This window comes from Arvicola amphibius, chromosome 1 (genome assembly GCF_903992535.2).
Source record: "Arvicola amphibius chromosome 1, mArvAmp1.2, whole genome shotgun sequence".
Lineage (NCBI taxonomy): Eukaryota > Metazoa > Chordata > Mammalia > Rodentia > Cricetidae > Arvicola > Arvicola amphibius.
Genome location: NC_052047.1, coordinates 176,564,822 through 176,583,092, shown reverse-complemented (window position 1 = coordinate 176,583,092; position 18,271 = coordinate 176,564,822).

Here is an 18,271-nt window from a genome sequence, read left to right as displayed (position 1 = left end):
GTCACTTAGCAGAAGCAGGATCAGCTGGGCTGCTAGGGAAGCCAAAGAGATGCACGAGCGAGAAGGTGTCTTCCATGCACTCAGCTGACAAGAATGTGCCACGGGCAGCTGGGGTATGTTATTTAGGGGACTGCTGAAGGAGTAGTGGTTTCTGACTGCTCCTGGGGTCATGGCAAAGCCACTCCTAAAAGTCCCGAGTCTGATATGGTTATACACCTCTGTTCACTTGAGGGGAAGAGGGTGTGTGGGAAATAGTATGAGGAACCAACTGTCTCTGGGATACTTGAATCTACCTCTCTTACAGGCTTAAGTTGATCTCTTGTTTTCCCTAAAAGCCAGTATTCTCCTGAGGAGATGCTGTCACTCTCTCCTGAGTACAGGTTCAAAGTGACCAAAAGGCTGTGTGGTCAGGAGGGTCTTCTGTTTTATAAAAAATTTAGGGGGGAGATGTTAGCAGTGAGACCCCAGATCCTGAATTTCTTGTAATCCCCTGATCTGAGTGCCTACAGCTGCTCTGAGCACGAGACCTTCAGGAGTTCCTGATGACAGGAGAGTGGTTTCTGGTGGGTTTGGCTGGGGCGTGGCTATCTCTATATAATCTGCCCCTGAACACAATAAAGGGGGCATTCTTGGGGAATTCAAGGATGACCCGTGTCTCTGTCTCTCTGTCTATGTGTGTCTGTGTATTTTAACCTCCAGCCCCTTGCCTGAAGCTCGGTAACTGGGTAACAGCGCATCAAACGCAGACACGGGAGCGCAGTGCGCAGCAACTTCGTACATCCTCTGTCACTAGGAATTTCTGATTGCTTGGGGTAGGGTCCATGTCTTGGGAGGAATGAGATCTGCTCATTGCCAAGAACTCATTTTTCCCACTGTTATTTCCTTCGGTTTAACCAGGAAATACTCTAGTGAAATGGAAAACTTGTACCGGCGGGTACCAGCGTGTACCGGCAGTCGGAGGGGTTTGGAAATAATCAAAATAGTCCTTTTATAATCAGTTTTAATAAAAGGGGAAATAAGGGAACTTACAGAACCAAGGGTCCAGCGGAGCAGAAGGTAACGCGGGGGATAGCAAACGGGGCTCCTTCCGGCGCCCGGATCCTTTTTAAGGGTATCCTACTCCCCTGGGGCAGCCACGCCCCTGAACGCAGGGATTGGGCCAGCTGCCCCAACAAAAACTGAAAAACACGCATCTGTTCACACCTTTCTTTCTCAGTACTCTATGCATGAGTTTCAGTTTGGTTTTGCTCTTTCTTGCTTTAAAATTTAGTGTTTTTTCTTTTTGAATTTTCTTTGTTTTTAAGGATTATTATATAATCATCTCTCTCTTCCCTTTCCTCCTTCCAAATCTTCCTACATATCCCTACTTGTTCTTTCAAATGTTGGCCTCTTTCCCCATTAGTTACTGATACACTGTACGCATATGTATGCATGGTTCTATAAACAGCAATGCAGCCTGCTCAGTCTGTATAAAGCCACTCACGCTCCCTCTCCTGAAATGCTTCCTGATCCTCACGTGTGAGTAGCTTTGTAATTAAGACTGGGAGCCACAACTCTGCATTTTGATTGCTTGTGGTTTTCGGTGATGGTCTCTGTCTGCTGTGAAGAGAAGTTTCCTTGAGAAGGGGTGAGGACCACACTTATCTGCAGGCACAAGACAAATATTTGGATTGTCGTTAGGGATTATGCTGGTTTAGTGAAGTGGTGGTTGTAGGTTCTCCTACAAGATCCATGGCTTCACTAGCTGTAGGTAGTGGGAAAGTTTTCACTACCAGGCATGCTTTCCTTCTTGTCGAGTGGCAGACATCTGTAGAAGGAACGGCAGGGCTGTGTCCTGCCGCCCGGCTAGCTTTACCCCAAATAATTAACATGGAAACTGTATTCTTTTAAACACTGCCTGGCCCATTAGTTTTAGCCTCTTATTGGCTAATTCTCATATCTTGCTTTAACCCATATTTAGTAACTATATAGCACCACGAAGTGGTCGCTTACCAGGAGAGATCTTAACCTGCATCTCTCTTGGAGAGGAGAAGCATGACGACTAACTATGGCAACTGCCTGAAGCGTCTGCCTAACTCTGTTTCCTTTCTCCCACAATTCTGTTTTGTCTACTCCACCTACCTAATTTTCTGTCCTCTTAAAGGGCCAAGGCAGTTCTTTTATTAATAAAAGTAACACAGATAACACATAGACACTCCTCCATCAGACATCAATGCTCTGCAGAGCCTCTGCCAAGGTCCAACATGCTGGAAGCAGACACAGGAGCTCTGGAGTGAGGCAGTGCCATCTGCAACAAAGAATAGGCCACCACTTGAGGTCACGGTACAAGACTTGCACCTGCCTGTCACCTATGAACTCCTAAGGAGCCCCCTAGAATACAGGAGAAACAGCCATAGTCTGTTTCCTAGATGGATGACACCGGATGTACGTGGATCACATCCTGGCATTCCTTGGAGCATCCCCAAAGGGCACTGCTGCAGAATACTATCCTAATTCAGAAAGGCGCTGTTTACACAAAGTGAGAGACAGCCTGAGGTACACAAACACACAGGCCAAGGAAAAGTAAAGATCTGTCTGGCGTAGATAGTAGAAGGAAAACAATTGGAAGACTGGGGAGCAGGGAGTTTGGGAGTCGTGTGGAAATGAGAGCAACCTGCCTGTATCTTGAAAAAAAATACTGAACTAGTCAGTGCGATAAATTGTCCTGTGGAAAGAAGCCAGCTCCTCTTCTCAGCCACTGTTGTCCTTGAGCAGTGGGTTTGTAAGTGCCCACCACAGCAGGGATGGGTTCCCAACGGGATCCCTCTCCTTGAGACTCCACTAATAACTGTCACTCACAAATGCCCTTCGTGACGGCTGCTCAGACTGACACTGTCAATTTGCCATGCCACTCAATGGTGAGGGAACCAGTTGGCCACATGATAGCACTGAAGTGTTCGTGTGATTGTTAGTCTATTAGGAAGGGCTCTGGTGAAGCCTTCCACACTGGGGGAAACAGTAATCCACCCTTATCTTAACTGATATCTACTCCATCTGAATGTGGTTTTTTTTTCCTCTGCCTCCAGTGCTGCTCACCACATCACCTCTAAGGTTTCACAGAATGCCCAGTTTATTGGTATGCTGCCTCCTATGTAACACAGATCAATGAGCATACCTTACAGCGAGGCTAACATCTTATCTGTAGACCATTATAGAAGGCATTTACCCTACCGCATATACAGCAGGTGGTCCTGCTTGTAGCATCTTCTCGGGAAGACGACTGTAGAACCCGAATGGGTTATTTTAGGACACAGTATATTTAGGGAATTGAGGGCTGATATGAGGCTTTGTGGCTCAAGTAGCTACAGCACAAGTGTCTGGGGACCAAAGACAAGGAAGCAGGTTTGACTGTGGCCACAGTTCTCAAGGACTCACTGGAGAATATGTGCTTCTGGTTCCTGCCGTTCCGGATTATGCTGGATTGTTCGTGGGCTATGGGGGAAGGATGTTTCATAAGGGGACTCAGCAAGATTCTTCTGGATCTGAAACTGCTATTGGCATTGGGTCATTGTTGGCCTTTAAGGCTGTTGGGCCAAGAGATAGATGCAAGAGTAACCTCACTAACTCCTTTCCTTATAGAAGGGCCTCTTCTGTGTGTAGGACCTTGGAGGTGGTGCAGTCCCTATAAGGCAATGGTTCTCAACCTGTGGCTGTCTAATGACCCTTTCACAGGGGTCACCAAAGATCATCTGAAAACACAGATATTTACACTACAATTCATAACAATGGCAAAATTACAGTAACAGCGAGAATAATTTTATGGTTGGGAGTCACCACGCGTGAGGAACTGTATTAAAGGGTCACAACATTAGGAAGGTTGAGATCCATGGCTCTAGAGGCTCCTTAGAAGAATATGATTTGTTGTATTTTCCATTTCTAGACCTACATTTCTTGGCTCATGATCCCTTCTTTGCTGTGCGACAATGGTCTTTTATCCTGTCACTAGTATTTTTAATAAAATGCTGGCCAACAGCCAGGCAGGAAGAATAGGTGGGGCAACCAGGCAGGAAGTAGAGGTAGAGCAATGAGAATTCTGGGAAGAGGGAAGTTTCAGTCTGTAGTCGTGACCCAGCCACAGAGGAAGCAAGATGTGACTGCCTCACTGAAAAAGGTACCAAGCCACGTGGCTAACACGGAAAAGAAATATGGGCTAATATAAGATATAAGAATTAGTTAATAAGAAGCCTGAGGTACTGGGCCAATCAGTTTATGATTAACATAGACCTCTGTGTGTTTCTTTGGGACTTAACTGCAGAAACTGGGCAAGGCAGAAAACTCAGTCAACACTTCTTCCACCTTCAAAATCAATTTTTTTCTCTCCCTCTCCTTTCATTACACTTTCTTATTTAGAATGTAATGAAACATCTAGTTTCCAAACATTTGTTTGGAACTAAGGGGTCACCTAGACAATCCAGAATAATGTATTATCTAAAAGTGTTTAACTTAAACCATATCTTGAAAGCCTAGTTTGCTATAAAGTATCTTTGGGAGCCACCAGAAACACGATCATATGGGCTTGCTAAAAGGATCTTCTCAGGCATTCAAGCACACATAAGTCTCAGGGACTGGAGAGCTAACAGCCGATGGTTCAACCCTTGACCAGTGTGGAATGGGAGCTCATGGCTCTTCCTCTATCTCACTCTTAGACAACTGACACTCTTTCTGACATACAGCAGTCAGGATAAGAGCACCAGGATTGGAACTCTGATGCTCACATGGCAACCAGCCCAATAGAGTGGAAAATTTTATGTAACAGATTTTACCTCTATACTACTGTCTATAAAGTATCTCCTCAAATGTAAACTGCTCCCCTGAACTCCAAATCCCAAATTAAAATATACAGTCTCGATAACTTCCTGTGGTTCTATAGATGCCTTAGGTTCCAAGGGCCCTGAATAAAACCCCAATTTCTTCTTGCCTGGAACATTCTTCCCTGCTTAATGAATGTAAGTTAATATCTCTATCCAACGGCTCAAATCATCTTGGACTCTGTTTGTTTTCTCACCCCTTACAAGAGTTCATCTAACAGCGCTAGGTTCCACCTTCAAGCATACCCATTTTCCACACACCCCTGACATGTCTGCTGTACCCACTCACCATACCCACTTGGGCTACTCTGATATCCTTCCAGTTATCTCCCAACTTCTATCCTTGTCCTACAGTCAATGCTCAATAAAGATCACAGAAGATTTAAAACTTTAAGTGTCACTTAAATAAAAATATTGATACAGTTCTTTAAAAATCCCCTTCTGTCTTCAAGCTTTCCAGCGTTTGTCTTGTCCTTCGAAATAATTCACATGCTGTCGGTAATCTAGAAAGTTCTGCATGATCTGAACTCACTGGGCTACTGTCATCCTGCCTCTTGGATGTTCTCGGAATACTAGTACACTTCTGCCTCAGGGGTTGTTCATGTACTTGTGTGCTCTATTTGGAAGGCTGTCAGCAGATACCTAAGGCAATTTCTCTTCAGTTCTCTCTTTGGTTCCTCCCCTATCACTCTATGTTGTCAAACACACACACACAAACACACACACACACACACAACTTCATCCCTTGCTTTGTTTTCCTTCATGGGACTCTTGATTATATGAATACTGTTTATGTTCTACACACACACACACACACACACACACACACACACACACACACAAACTGTAGAATTCTCTCTCTTTCATGGAAGCAAGAATTTGGTTGCGTTTTTAGCTCTGCTAATACCGTAACACTTAGTACATTGTTAGCATTCAGCATATAAAGAACGGGTTAAATATTGTCCTGCACCTGCTTTGTGAAGAAGATGCCTCGGGTGACACAAGATGAAAACTTAGGTATTTTATTTCTTAATTTAATAATTCCCTCAGTGCTGTGTTTGAGACATGGCCCAAGTTAAATGAGAAGATGCAGGCCCAGGTTGTCCCATCCCCACGGTCCCCAGCTCTCCCTGTCCGCTGCACCTTTCCGTGGTTAGTTCAGCGCTGTGCCTTTCACACAGGAAGTCAGTCGACCATTGCTTGCTCAGCGAACAGCCTAGCACAATTGATATCTCCCTAGGTTCACCTCAGAGCATCTCAACTTCATCACCAGCATACAAGGAGGAAAGGGTTTCTGTAGGTAGTCTAAAGATCTTGTCCAAATCTTAGGTTACTAGCCAAATAGCCCAAAATTCAGAAAAATGGGACTTAGAATAAAGTTCAAAGAAAAGCACTGAATTTAACAACATTTAATGGAGAGTTTTTATCCTATGAATCCCTGCTCTCAGACTGAGAATGCATGTCAGATTAAATTAGATTAAATTAGAACCCTAGATTAAATCCCCAGCATCATGTCAACCAGGTAGAGAGGAACATGATTGCAATCTCAATTCTTAGAAGGTAGAGGCAGGAGGATCAAACGTTAAACAGAATTCTTGGGATCATATCAGGTTTTCTCAGCCTGGAACACACACTGCATTGTCTAAAAATAAATAAATAAGTAATCAGAGCCTGAAGGGATGGCTCAGTGGTAAGCAGCACTTGCTCGCAAAGGATTGGGGTTGGTTCCTAACACCCAGATCACGGAGCTTACAATCACTCCAGTACCAGGGAATCTTGCGCCCTCTTCTGGTCTCTGTGTGTATCTGCACCCACATACTCACAAAAAAATAAATTTAAAAAATCATTCATTCTATATATTTTATTTAAGTATGCTACCTGGAAAACATAGCCATTCATATGAATTTTTATATTAGACATGTTTAGTTTTCAAACTCAATTTTTTCATAAACATATTCAAATTATTTTCTTCTTAACTGAAAGTCAAGTAAATAAATTCTCTAGAAGATGTTTACCTAACTAGATAGCCAACCTCCAGAGGACAACAAGAATTGTATTTTTTAAAAGAAGGGTGGTGGGCAAAAGGTTATGTGTGGCCTTGGTATAATGATGGTTCAGACCTTTACTGCCAGTACTCTGGGAGGCAGAGGCAGAGGCAGGTGGATCTCCATGAGTTTGAGGCCAGCCTGGTCTACACCAAGATTCTCAACCAGCCTGGGCCACATTGTGAGACTCTGACCTAAAAATTAAAATCATGTTTGACTTGGCTACGGGATGTCCAAGACATTAAAGTCACGTGTGACACGGAGATGCCCAAGACCCAAGAAAGGGAGGAAAGAAACAACAAATACAACTTTTGATTGGAAAATGCTATGATAAAGCATACTCATTTGTAAGCTAATACAAGATCAAAAACAATAAATTCTCTCTCATGGCCTAGCAAAACATCCTTCAACTTAAGTCATGTAGAGCAGAATCGACTTTTCTCCTGAGCCTTGTTTGGCTGAACATCCGCGACTTGTTCCCTTGTATTTCATCAGTGTGTCAAGCTGAAGAACTAACTGTGTGTAGGACAGAGGTGGGAAAACCTTGTCTGTGAAGGGCTGGGTGAGAGATGTGCGTGCAACCCTACGTGGTCATCAAAACCCACAGGCTCTCAGATCCCTCGTGCACTTCGCCATAGTGCCTGCGCTCGTCCTCTCTGCAGTCTCCTGCATCTGGAATAATCCGTGGCATACTTTCACCTGGTGCAGTGCAGATGCTAAGGCCAGCTGTTTGGCCCCATCCTTTAGGAACTGCTGGTAAGAACAGCAGTCTATGTATGCTCAGCACTGACACATTTTTTTTTCCTCTAAAATTTTCATTCGGCGGTTACCAAGGATACAGAAGGCAGACTGTAGTTTAGATTTTGATTGCCACGCAGTCTCTGTAGCTAATACTCATGTCTGCCTTATAACACAGAAGTGACCAGACAATGCCCTGAAGCGTGTGTGTGTTCTGAGAACAATGCGCTATTTGTGGGTTCTACAGCCTCAACTGTGTGCAGTCTTCATGTGTCTTGGAATAATGATTGCTCTTTTTATTTTTCTCACTATGGAATCTGTGAAAACTACATATGTGCATATTTGTAAACACATACACATATATAAGAATTATGTGAAATAAAATAGTTTTAGGTAACAGACCATACAAGAACAGGTAATGTGTCACATCTGTCTGCTAGCTGAGCCGTTCGCCCTTAAGCCTGCTGGTTGTTGCACCAACTCTGGTCCCCTCCACAAAGACGCTTGTCTTCCAGCATCATGGAAACCTCTGTTTGGTCTCCAAGCAGCATTCTAAGACAGAGAGGAAGAAGTTTCAAAGCTTTTGAGACCAAAGCTCTGGCCCTCACTCAGCGTGGCCACGGCATTCTGATTCAGAATAAGTCAGTAAAGGAGCAGACCACCACAACCCTTGCTGAAAAAAGGTGCATGACATTATGTTAAGCTTTTTTTTTAAAATCTCCTATAGTGAGTGAATGTTACCGATTGGATTTTGTTCCCTTCTCCATTCCCATATTAAATTTTTAACACCTAGTATTTCAAAATACGATATTTGAAAACAGAGTAGTAGTATATGTGATTGGTTAATATGAAGTCATTCCAGAGGCCTGTGGATGAGAGTCAGCAGTCATGTTCCCCTTAGTCATAAGCAGAAAGGGCATTTGCTTATACATGTGCAAACAAGGAAGTATCTGTGAACAACAGGTAAAGATGGAGGTGAAACAGCTATAAGCCAGGAACACCAAATCTTGCTAGTTTATTAGCATGGTAGCACCATCAGAAGAAAGAACCACCCTTGGGTTGAACAACAGAAAATTACCTTTCTACAGTCCTGCAGGTTGGAAGGCTGAAGGCACGGTATCAGCGGTGCTTCTTCTGACCTCTGTGGAGAGAGATTTGTTCCCCATCACCCTCCATGTGTCTTGCCTACGCTGACCTCAAACACTTAACATTAAGCAATCCTCCTGCCTCAGCCTCCTAAGTAGCTGTTCCCTCAGTCTTTACATTCCTCTCCTTTTATGAGTCTGTATTCAAATTCTCTCATTTTAGAAGGACGCCTTTCGTGCGGGATTAGAGCCTTCCGTGATGATTTCACTATAACTTGCCCGTCACTACTTCATCCCTAAATAAGTTCACATTCTGAAGCACGGGAGGTCAGGATTTCAAAATAAGACTTTTATAGAGTCAGAGTTCAACCTACAGTAGCTAGAAAGCCAGACAGAGAAAGACTCTACTTCCTTGGTATTCTCAGATGGAAACAACCCTGTTCACAGCTTGGTTCCAAATTTCCAGTCACCAGACTTGGAGAAGAGAAATTTCTGCATTGTGCAGTCTTCACCATGGCAGCCCCAGAACTTACTAGGAGTGAAGATGGTTTTACAAGCCAGAACTACAGCTCAGAGCCCATGGCTGGCTTCACCACAGTGACGACTTGAAGTTTAGACCCAGACTCTTGGGTTCAAATCTGTTGACCAATTTAGAATACTCTACAAGTCGCTTGGAGAGACTTTCTGTGTGCTAGTCACAGACTCCATCAGTTAGGAACCCTCATCAGTCACACGTTTCTGAAAGAGAGATCCGGGCAGTCGTCCTCATGATTTCAGTTTACACCCCCCCACACACACACACATGAAAACATAAGTTGAAGCAAACCAACAGCCAGAAACCAAAATATTCAGGGATTAAAAAGTGCCATTTGATCACATCTGGTGTTATTTCATTTAATAGCTGAGGGGGGAATGTTTTTTTAAAAATGCATGACTTTTGTAAAGCCAGGAAGTTCCGGTCAGAGGTCACTCATTGGAGCTGGGTTATGCAAATGCCTCCGTCTCTTTGCCCTCTTTCACGTGACTTCTCATCATTTATATTCAACCCAGAAAAGTAATGCTGTATGCTTTAATTTCAAGTGAGAGTTGATTTTTTATTTTTCGCCTTTTTTTAACGTATCTATTTTCATCTTCAATTTGCACAGCAGGATTTATTACTTCCATTTTGTAGATGAGAATGTCGACTTTCATGAGCACTCATAATCAATTAGAGGGACAAAGCTTGACCTCATCATCAAATCCTAAAGTCAGCCCACTTTCTGCTCTGGAACAAAGACATCTCGGGAGTTAAATCCAGTCAGACCACACAATCAGAATATCAGATATTGCTTTAACTTTTGAATGCGATTTGAATGTGTTGGACTGTAATCCTCATCCAGACTTCTCAGAAATGTGCCAATTTAATCTAACCATGCTATTTAAAGATGAAGTCTTTGGGGGATCAGTGGGATTAGACAGGACCTAAGTGGGTCTCCCATTACTAAAGTTTGTTGGATTTCTAAGAAGAGACAAAGCGGAACACATGCACTCACTCACAAACACACAGTCTCACACTCTATGATGTCTTCCATTGGTTCTGGAGCTCAGCCAGAAAGAGGCCATCATCCAGTGAGCCTCTAAAACTGTGAACCAGATAATGCGCTCTCTCTCTCTCTCTCTCTCTCTCTCTCTCTCTCTCTCTCTCTCTCTCTCTCTCTCTCTCTCTCTGTGTGTGTGTGTGTGTGTGTGTGTAAGCACTCTTGCCATAGACCATGAATAGAGGAGAGAGGACACTTGTGAAGGTTAAGTCTCTCTTCCTTCATGTCTGTTCTTCCACGTCAGCGGCAGAGAGTGAACATGGGCCGTCAGGGATGATAACAAGTGTCTCTGAGATGGACCATCTTGCTGGACCCCTGAAGCTTCACTCAAGGCAGTAAGGATGTAGACAAGGTCAAGGTCAGGCAAAGTCAAGAAGAGTCTATGGACAAGCAAGACAGTTTTCAGCCGACACTGAACAGTTCATGGTTGTAGGAAATATAGGGCACAACTCTTTAAAGACAGGAAGATTAGCCAAGGATGGGGATGGAGCACCACAGGGGGAAAAATGTTTCTCATATGGGTTAAGCCTCAGGCAAATAAAATTGTCCTTTACTCCAAAGAATAAGTAATCTCAGTGTTCTAGAAGGTTCTTGGCTATAGCCACAGCAGGAAATAATAGGAATTTTTGATATTTTAGAACCCTGAGGTAGCCAAATTCTTTGGACAGTCTTCCAAAAAGAGAGTATGTCAGAAAAAAACAACAACAAACCCTTCAATAGTTTCATTCTTGTACCTGCTCTAATAATCTGAGGGGAGCTAAGGAAGATGATGAATGCTTAGTCAAGCGATCATAGCAGAGGCAGAAATGCAAATTGATTTGGAATGGAAAATCGACTGTATAACACCAAGAGGCAACTGCCAACAGAACGCCTTAGCTGCTTTTTCTAAACAGGGCTCTGGCTGTGTCCCTTTCCTTCCGGACCCGAGGTGTCTGGATTTCAGTGGACCATAGTCTCTGACAACCCTTGGTTTCCTTAGTTCTGGGCAGGATGCAAGCATTGCTCATCTGTGGTGATCTCAGCCCTCACTCAAACCTCTGACCATATTTGGGCCTCTGTAGCGCTTGCTCCAGCAACAGAAAATGCAGCTGAGCAGCAGCAGGCAGCAGCCACAGTCACCGTGGAATGCAAAAAAGGAAGGTGGGAGATGGAAAAAGACGAAAGAACGGGCAGACAGCCAGAGACAGAAATACACCGTGTCCTGTGGGAGAGACAAGAACACCCTGCTCAGGGGTCCAAGGAAATGAGACCCCGGAACCACTATGCAGACTCTGGGGAAGAAAGGAAAGGCCGATCTAAGGAGTAGAAGTTAGAAAGAGACCTGAGCTTACTATCTGCTTATCTACCCACATAAGTAAATTAATATAGAATGTGTGGGAGTCCTCAACCCACTCAATCGCCCCCCAAAAATAAAATAAATAACGCACACCAACATAGCATAGCACCAGAAAGACCTAAACCCCTGTTGGCACAGAGTGCAGACTTGGAGATTTGATTTGTGCAGTGTGTGTATAGAACATGAGGCATAAGGAGTTTGCTTACGTCAACAGCCCTTCAAATACAGAGATCCTGCCTCACTTTTGCTGGGAATTTCAGCTTATGCGTGTCAAGTTCTAAGTGGCACCCCAACTTTTGCCTAAATTGTGGTTTCACTTTAGATGAAAGTACCTGCCTGGTTGGTTTTTGTTCTTGTTGTTTCTGTCTTTTTTTCTTACTGTTTTGGTTAGAACAGGGTTTAATTTTCTGGTATGAATTCTTTCCCTGAAATAATGCCCTGTAGTCCTGAAACTGTCTAGCTATTAATCCCCTAAAGTTCAATTGCCTTGTCATTTTCTGATGCTGAAATGAATTTGTTAGAGGAAAATTATGGCATAACGCCCACTGTGTGCATGCTCGTGTGCATGTGTGTGCACATGTGCACGCGCGAACACTCACACACACACACACACACACCCACACCATGCCTTGAGCATTGGGGAGTTCCAAAAAGGACACCCCAAGACCCTTCTGGGATCTTTGTCTCTTTCATTATGATGTTATATGACTTCCATGATCTATTTATTGCAAGTTTTGCAGTGCTTCGCTGATGTAAAATACTCATACAGCATAAATAACTCCTCCCCATGATATTCCAGAACTTTCCAATCTGGAAATCTGGCCTGAGCTCCCTGCTTTAAATAAACCAGAGACAGATTTTTCCAAGGGAAGACAGCAAGTTCCTATTAGGCTAAAGCGGTCTTTTTTTTTTTTTACTTTATTTACTCGTTCTTAGTATGTCTGGCTACTAAGTGTTGTGTTTTCTCCTTGTTGTTCTATGTATTGCTTTTTGCTTTGGATTTTATTTTGCCTCGTACTATTATTGTCCTTTCTATGTATTTTAGCAGTGTTTATACACTATCTCCTTCCAGCTCTTCTCTTTCTTTCTTTCTTTTTTTAGACAAGAGTCCCACTCTGTAACCCAGGCTTACCTCAAGTGCCATGGCCTCTTGCCTCACCTCCTGAATGCTGGAATCACTGCCGTAGCCACCAAGCCTGAGCTCAGTGTCATTCTGGCATAAGCAATGTCTCGTAAACACCGTAGCTTTGGGTTTTCATTGTTTTACAGTAAATAAGAGCATCTTTTTGATGGTTTTAAGATAATTTGCTTTTCATTCATTTTTCTTATTGATTTTAGTGGCAAGATATACATACGATTTACACATACAATTGTATCGGTGTTCAGTTCAGTGGTGTAAAAGTCATAGCATGCGACACTCACCACCATTCACCTCCACAGCTCCCAACACATGCTTAAAACCAAACTCCAACTCCCTACTTCTCTTTTCCCTAGCCTCAGAGTACACTTTACTTTCTGCCTCTTTGGCTTTGTTTTAAACTAAGTGCTGAAGATAAGTGAGATAATAAGGTGTTTGTCTTTGGGGCTTAACCTTGCTCAGCATAGTTGTCAAGTTTCACTTGTACCTGTCATTCGCTGGGATAATCTTCCTCCCAAGGCTAACCGGTATTTGATTGTAGGTAAATACTATACGAGACTTCTCTGTTTATCTCTTGATGGACACTTGGGATGCTTCCACATGTTAACCCAGGCTGCTATAAACTTGAGTGTATAAACATCTGTTTAAGGGGCTGGCGAGTTGGCTCGTTGGTTAAGAATAATGACTGTTCTTGCGGAGGACCAGGGTTTGACTCCCAGCACCCACATGCGACTCACAGCAGTCTGTAGCTCTAGTCATGGGGTGTTGACACCTTCTTTTGGACTTTTTGGCACCAGGCACAAATGTGAAACACATACATATTTGCATGCAAAACACCCATGCAGATGCAATAATAAAATAAATATTTAAAAATAGTTAAATGTTAAAAAAACAAATATCTTTGCAAGATCCTATCTTTAGTCATTTTAGGTTTATAGCCAGAGGTAAACTTGCTAGTTCCTAAGGTTAGCTGCCACTTAAGGGCTTATTTAACTTATATTTAGAGATTTATGAATAGATCTGTTAAATATTCCTTCTACTTTAATTTATATATTTTAAATTTTTTACTTATTATTATTGTGTGTGTGCGGTTTGTGGTGTGAACTTGTGCTATTGTAATACATGTGGAGGTAAATGCTTTCGTGTGTGTGTGTGTGTGTGTGTGTGTTGTGGACATGCGCTATGGCACACATGTGGAGGTCAGTGTGTGTGTGTGTGTGTGTGTGTGTGTTGTGGACATGCGCTATGGCACACATGTGGAGGTCAGTGTGTGTGTGTGTGTGCATGTGTGTGTGTGTGTGTGTGTGTTGTGGACATTTGCTATGGCACTCATGTGGAGGTCAGAGGGCAGGTTTATGCAGCTGGTTCTCTTCTTTATGGATCAAACCCAGGTCAGTGGGCAACTAGCCTTGTAGGTGCTGGGCCCATCTCCCTGGCCCCTTTTGTTCATATAGTATACTTAGTATACTCATGTATTTACTGGTATAGTCAGTAAATATTTTCTTCACTCTCTTATTCTCAGAAACAGGATCTTTGGAGACTGCAGATGAATTTTGGTTGTAACCATGGTGATGCTGATGCCCAGCCCAAGTGCACCTTTAGATACAATATCCTAAGGGAACCTGTCTTCAAGTTAATAAAGGCAGCCTTGGACAAAGCTCTCTGATTAGTGATTGCCATTTGCACTAGGTAAGAGTCGACTTGACTTTGAATTGTAGCTCCTCCTTCCACATTCACTAGCTGAATGAGTTTGAGTATTTAATTAGCATCTGCACCTGCTAATTTTCTCATTTGTAAGCTTCTAGTGATTGAGGAGCTCACCTGGAGTGGGAAGCATTTCTCCCAGGAGTCTAGGCTCAGTGCATGGGCTGAGCCGTGCCTTTATACATACAAAATAAATAAATAAATAAATAAATAAATAACACTCATCTCCTTTAGTTTGTGGCTGCTTCCTTTTCAGAGCTGGGGTCTGGTTGGTATGCAGAAGGCATGTGAGCTATGTAATCTGCTTGTCATCGTGAGAGGAGGCAAGTGCCAGGCCATTGGTTTGAAGCACTTCCGGAGGACTGTGGTGGGCCTTGGAATTCCGAGATAAGGAAGTGCTAAGCCAGACTGCAGGCTTCTGCTGCTAGCGTGGAGAGGCAGAAGCACTGTGGCTCTGAAGGCCACCAAATAAGGAAGGACAACATTTTTCTCCACCTTATCTGTTTGCATGCCAGTGAGCAGAGCAACTTGCCTCATTCACAGCAGCGTCCCCAGACAAGGTTTGGAAGAGAACTAGGTGCCGCGTTGAGCAGAGAGGTACCGCAAGGAAACAAATCAAACAACTTTTCTTTTCCTTTTCTCATACGGTTTCTATCCTCTCCTTTCGTTTCTTACCTCCTCCTCCTCTTGTTGATGTACGTCATTTACCTAGAAAAGAGGACAGCTGTCCTTTCCCAGTGCTCTGACGACCCTGCCCCGCCCGGTGTGACTAGCCCAGGTTGGTGATTCTGCCCTTTTGCCAACCCAAACTGGCTCCTCTGGGAGCCATTTGATCTGTGTCCAGGGGCCGTTTCCTCGCCAAGCATTCCTGTTCAATGAGAGGACATTTTTTTCATCCCTGATAAACAAGCCCGGCCTACCACAGCTGAGAGGGGTGCTTGGCTCTCCCCGCTGCTCCACTTAGGCCCCTGCAGACCCAGCCCCTGAGGCACCAGCGGCTCTGTGAATTCCTTTGTGAAACCCAAGATCTTTGTCTCCAGAGGAGAGCAGAAATCCCAAGGGGCTTTAGGCTCCCTCCTCCCTAAAAGCTCTGCTCCTGGCACCAGGAGAGTCTGTTTGCAAACAGGCCCTTCACTTTCTTGGACTGAGTTTAGAAAGCTCAGGAAGACTCCTTTAATGAGGAGAGAGGCAAGGTCACCTTGACTTCAGGGTCTCAGATCTACAGAGGAACAATGGCAAGCCTGGGGTGGTGGCCGGGGTGGGTGGGTTAATAGTTAGAAGCCTCTGAACCCAGTCTCTACAGAGGATGAATGACAGCTCCACTTCCCAGGGGACTGGAAAGGCGGCCTGTGCCCTCCAAGTGCTGAGCTGGAGGATTAGAGGAGGGGCACCAGATAATTAATTCCAGCACTTGGTAGGCAGAGGCAGACTGATCTCTGTGAACTCAAGGCCACCCTGGTCTATGTGATGAGAGGTTGTCCCATGAAAGGGAGTGGCAGGAGAAAAATAAATGGTAGGGAAAGGGTTGATTGTGTAGCTCCTACCTCCGCTGGTGCCCTCCTGCTCTATCACCCTCATTCCTGGGCATTTCATTGACAGTTGAGGCTGGAGAGGGGGCTCTTCTGAGAAGACTGTTTAGAGATCTCTCAGGGGAGCTGGGTTCAGTTTCCAGCATTGACATGGTGGCTCAAGGCCACCTGTAACTCCAGTTTCAGGGGATCTAATGCTCTCTTTGCATTTCTCAGACACTGCCCATGTGTGGTGCATAAAAACTGACTCGATCGGGCACACCCAGATTCACACAAAAGAGTGGAAGTAAATCTTTAAAATATCTATTTCCTTTAACCCAGAACTGGGAAGTTACCACTTGGTAGAATCTCAGAAGATCCACCTTTTACAAATAAGATGTCATTTTGGTGGGACGAAATGTAGAAAGAACTCAGCTCTACTGTCCGAACTAGGGATGACACATGTCATGGTCCCTGAGGGCTAATGGTCAATTTTTCTCCTGAATATATAGTGGCTGGCTGAGTCAGTGTGCCCTGTCCTTGTATTGTCAACAGAATACTCCCCATGCCATGTCCAGCCCCACTGAGGGACAATAAAACAGGTCATAGTGAAGCTCTTTCTGGTCCAATGTGTTTTTTGTCCTAATCTGCTCAGCTGGTCTGCCACATAGGAAGCACAACGCCCAGAGGAGCCTGGTTCTGGGCATTGCTGTGTCTCCATGGAGCCTCTGAGAAAGTGACTGCTGGCGTTGTAAGAGCAGACTGGCTACTTTCTGGTTTGCACCTTCCAGTGACCTAAGCAGGGACCTTCTTCTTTTTAGCTTAAGTACTCAGTGCCTAGTGGGTTCCAGGATTGCCATAAGAGCTCGGTGAATAGGGAAAGCAGTACTCTTGCTTCAGGGAGGGAGCGTGGTCGTTATACTGATTCCATAGCAATTTTCATGGCAATTTTCAATTTTCTTATTTTGCCTTCAAGTAGCAGAAATCATTGTAGAAAACGATAAATGCTCTTGATGGTGATATTCTTCCCTGATGTTAGTCGAGACAAACAGAATAACTACCAAGGTTTAGGTAAGCCACAAGAAACTTACGTCACAACGCAGTTCTGATGTGTCGGAGGTCTTAGTCCTTGGTGTCTCCCTGGCTGCCCTGGGTATTCCAAAGTGCCTAAGAACAGACAATGCCTTGCCAGTGTCTCCCCTGGTTGCAGAAGAATTCGTGGTGAGGATGACCCTGTAGCCGTTTCTGTTTTATTAGAAAGCTCCTAACTCTACCAAGACACTTTTTTCTTTTTTTTTGCCACAATCTCTCTTGAAGTCAGAAATTGCATTTTGAAAACTGTTTCCCCCTGCTTTAATAAATGGCTGAAAATGCTCAGATGGATTTTCTTCCTATGTTTGCAGTCACAGAAGCGTTTATCTCTCATCCCAAGCGGATGTCCTATGTAATTGGGTGTGAAGTAATTCCAAAGTTGCATCAGAATCTTTTCAGGGCGTTGCTATGGCAATTGGACTTCTTTTGAAAATATAATAATAATAATAATAAAAAAACCAGCCCTGTTTCATTAGCAATTCTCTACCATCCACAATGAATTTAGCCTTCCAAAAAGTTGAGGAGGAATAATTATGCGATCATATTTTAACTGATTCTTCTTGAAGTTGTAATAGATAGTAAAGTCATCCTTATCACAGCCTGAGAAAGATGGTTCTTTAGAATTTTTGCCCTTCTGAAACTATGGAAATCAGTGAAGAAGCCTAAACAATAAGCTATTGTTTGGGGGAAATATGAATTTTAGAAAGTCACAGGCAACCCTTCTGACCCTTATTACAAAAGAAAGGGCTTTGGGGAGGCAGAGCGGAGACAATAACTCAGAAGTTTGATCAGAATATCTAATTTGCAGTATGGTGGTTCACCAGTAATCCCAGCACTCAAGAGAATGAGGCAGGGGATTGTGAGTTCAAGGCCAGTATGCACCTCACAGTGAGACTTCTGCACCTCCTCCTCTTCTTTGCTTTCTCCAATCTTTGGGCTGTTTAGTAAATCTGGAAAACAAATACACTCAAAGTAATCATGATGGTTGGTTTAGTTTGGTTCCCAGCTTGATGTTGATATTTTAATTCATGTCAATAGAAGGTGTGACTTTTTAAAAAAGATTGGAGAGATTTGGTCTTGGCTACTCACTGCGCTGATGAAAGCCTTACAACCTTTTTTTTGGTTTTTTTTTTTTTTTTGAGACTTTGGAGAATTGGTGTTGTAGTGTATATGTATGTATGTGTGTGTGTGTGTGTGTGTG